The sequence below is a fragment of the Colobus angolensis genome, unplaced genomic scaffold (assembly GCF_000951035.1).
Source record: "Colobus angolensis palliatus isolate OR3802 unplaced genomic scaffold, Cang.pa_1.0 Scaffold213, whole genome shotgun sequence".
Taxonomy (NCBI): domain Eukaryota; kingdom Metazoa; phylum Chordata; class Mammalia; order Primates; family Cercopithecidae; genus Colobus; species Colobus angolensis.
The window spans coordinates 3,653,797-3,657,159 of NW_012115300.1; the positions used below are offsets into that span (position 1 = coordinate 3,653,797).

Sequence of the window (3,363 nt, forward strand, 5' to 3'; positions counted from 1 at the left end):
CAAGTGGCATCATGGTTTGGAATTTTCTTCTTTCTACATTCTATTCTTGCCAAAGACATCTGTTCAGAATCTACAAGTGACTGTGCGTTCCTCTTTGATTTGTTTTTATAGATGGCCTGATGTAAAGGAACTTGTAAGTTTTTTTATCTGTAACTTTAAACAAACTTTAAGCTAATTGTATCTATAATAAACATCAGACACATGGTCTTAAGCAGAATGAAGAGCTGTATCACTACCTAGAAGTTGGAGTAGGAAAAGAAAGGCAGTGGCTGGAGAGTGAAGGTGCAGGAAAAAGAGCCTTTGCTGAGGGATCAAGATACTCATATTTGGCAAAGAGGACCTGCTTTCTACTAAGGTCAACTGTAGTTGAAATCATCATTCTATTTTCAGCTTTAACCTTGGCAAAGACATTTAAGCCCTCTGTGCTTCAGTCTTCTCATGAATAAAATTGTCGCTTCTGTAGCTAAACTTCTGCATTGTGAGGTTGCCAATGGACTACAACAACTCAAATGTGCTTCTTTATGTCTCTAGGTAATCAGAAAAAATATATAAATCAGTTATAGCCCAAGTCAGCATGAAGCGGTAGGATCCAAACATTTAATTTTTCTCTTTAGGTAATTTCGTTTATCTTGTATTACTTAGGTTCTTTTGGGATTCTGCTTCCCTTCTGGGTTCCTCCCCAAGTAGCATCTTTTGGAAGAATAGTGGAGTTACTGGACTGCTAGAAGCATCTTTTGCAGTGTGCTGAAGTTATTAGTTGGGGTTATTGAGAGAATTAAGGGAAATGTGTCTCCTTGGCCCTAAGCTGGTCCTTGTGGTTGGGAGGTACACTGGCTGGTTTATTTCATTTATGAACTGTTTCCATTGATGGTATTTATTGCTGACAGTTACGGCAATGAGCTTGTGTTCTCTTTGTCCTCAGCTCAGTGAGGACTTTGTACTCTCTTTCCATTGATTTGACTCCACCTTGTTACCCCTTAGGAGTGTCTGAACTCCTTAACTCCAATTAGAGTGTTCTGCCTTTCAAACCCCAGTTCTAAGAACTCTCATCCTAATTACAGCAGCTACTTCTGACAAGCTCTCAGATAGAACTCAGAGTTGCTATTAAATTGACTTGGCATGCTTCTCTCTCCAGTTCTGAGAGGTAGTCTCTTTCCAAAGTCCCAAAGATAGAGAAGGGGCCAGATATCCTCATTTGGAGTTTACCCAATACACCTGTGTTCTTTGGAAAGCAGACTGGAGAAGGTCTATCAGATCCACGTGTCATACTTCCCATACTTCCTTTCTCCCTTTTCTTTCTTCTCTCCGCCTTCTTCCCTCTACCCCTCTCACTCGAAAGGAAGAGCTTTTATTTCCTGTACATCGTGTTCTTCTTTTCTCAATAGAGCTATAAGACTTTTCTACCTATTACAAATAGGAGTATCTTTTTGCTCTATAGGAGAAATTCTATGATCTGGTCTATCATGTTGTATGGTTTGGGTTATGAAAAGTGAGTCTAATCTTTGTTAGAGCAAATACTTATTTATTTTACTTTGATCATTTAAATTAAAATAAGAGCTAAACCAAATAGTAAAATATGAGAACCTTCTCATTCTTTTTTCTTAAATGCCAAGATAACAATTTATTATAGAGAGAAGACAAATTTCTCATCCGAAATATAGAAATCTGTACAACTTTGCCACAATCAATATACATGAACTGTATAAATTTACAACAGTTCATAATTTAACCAAATAAAAGATGACTAACAAAGTTCACAAAAAAGATGGTGGTTTGTGGAAAAGACTTTTACCCAATTAAGTACAAGGAAAGTTACAAACCAGACCTCCACTTTCTAAAAATAAGAAGTTTACTCAGTCTTAGAAAACTACAAGCTAGCAAATGTACAGAGAGCTGGCTGGTGCTAACACCACAGTTGAGACAGTGTCTTTTTTAAGGGTCTTTTTAAAAGCCTGTTGCCATGGCAGATTCTGGTCACTTGCTACTTTCAAGGCCAAAAACACAATACAAGGTCTGACCATTTCCCCAGGTCATGCTTACTAGTTTGTCTTTATGTACATTTATACATACTTAAGTGCCAGGTAAAAGTCTTATCGTAAAATTTCCAGTACTACCATGTTTAAAACGTTCAGCTTTCCTATTGAGCTGCCAAAAAGGTTAACAGTAACAATTTAAGTGTAATAGTGCAAATTCCTCTGCGAGATTTACTGCAGAGAAAGGTTCTTTGAAATACAGATTTTCTTTAAAGGGACTGATGTAAAAATTCAGGTATGTCTGGGAGAAACTGAAACCACCCTAGGACTTCCCTCCCTAGCAAATAAAGTGATCATTTACTTGGGCTCACAGGCTATTAAAATCAATCATTGAAAGGTACTGTCCAAACTATGGCACTGTCACTTAATTTTTTTTTTTTTTGAGACGGAGTCTCGCTCTGTCGCTCAGGCTGGAGTGCAGTGGCACGATCTCGGCTCACTGCAAGCTCCGCCTCTCGGGTTCCCGCCATTCTCCTGCCTCAGCCTCCGGAGTAGCTGGGACTACAGGCGCCCGCCACCACGCCCAGCTAATTTTTTGTATTTTTAGTAGAGACAGGGTTTCACCGTGTTAGCCAGGATGGTCTGGATCTCCTGACCTCGTGATCCGCCCGCCTAGGCCTCCCAAAGTGCTGGGATTACAGGCGTGAGCCACCAAGCCCGGCTAAAAAAAAAATTTTTTTTACCACTCTATCTTGTGCCAGATCTTCACAGCTGTGACATGGTTTAAATTCCATAATCCATCCCCAAGAGGAGCCCACCCAAAGCAAAAATCAAATTTATCCATCATTATAAATGATCCACCCACAGACTATATCTTAACCTGATACAGTCATCATCTTGTAGTTTTTGGAAGGGCTCGTTCTGCCCAAGAGAAGTTCCTCCTTACAGCTGATTGGGCTGTCTACCATTTGCACGTGGGTGTTGTTCTGAGTGCTACCTCCTGCTGGTGAGGCTTCATACAGCACACAGATGGAGCCATCCTCTCCAATTCTGCAGGACACTTCGCAGGGGTCAACAGAGTGTGAGTTCACTTGGGAGAAGCCTGAACAGCTCCTGACTGCTCAGTCCAATCCGCTGTGCTGCCTGTCCAATCAGAGGATCCATTTGATGGTTGATGCGAATACAACGGTAACCTGATTCCTTGCGTGGCTTTTCTGGGAACCAGTGATGTTTATGAAGTTCTGCCAGCAGCTCCTGCAGGCTCTGGCTGAAGGTCTGCAGCTGTCGCTGGCTCGTGAGCCCCTTGGTGCGGAGGAACTTGGAGATGAAGGACACGGCGGCGGCGATCTCGCCTATCATGGTGGCTGCCCGGGTGTAGAAGGGATGCATG

At 41.6% G+C, this 3,363-nt stretch overlaps 1 pseudogene across 1 annotated transcript; it reads right to left on the reverse strand.

Annotated features, from left to right (window-relative positions):
* Positions 1 to 2,706: 2,706 nt before the first annotated feature.
* Positions 2,707 to 3,363, reverse strand: LOC105512486 (annotated as a pseudogene). The gene has a single exon (XR_001001861.1). The product of XR_001001861.1 is annotated as a protein BTG1 pseudogene (transcript).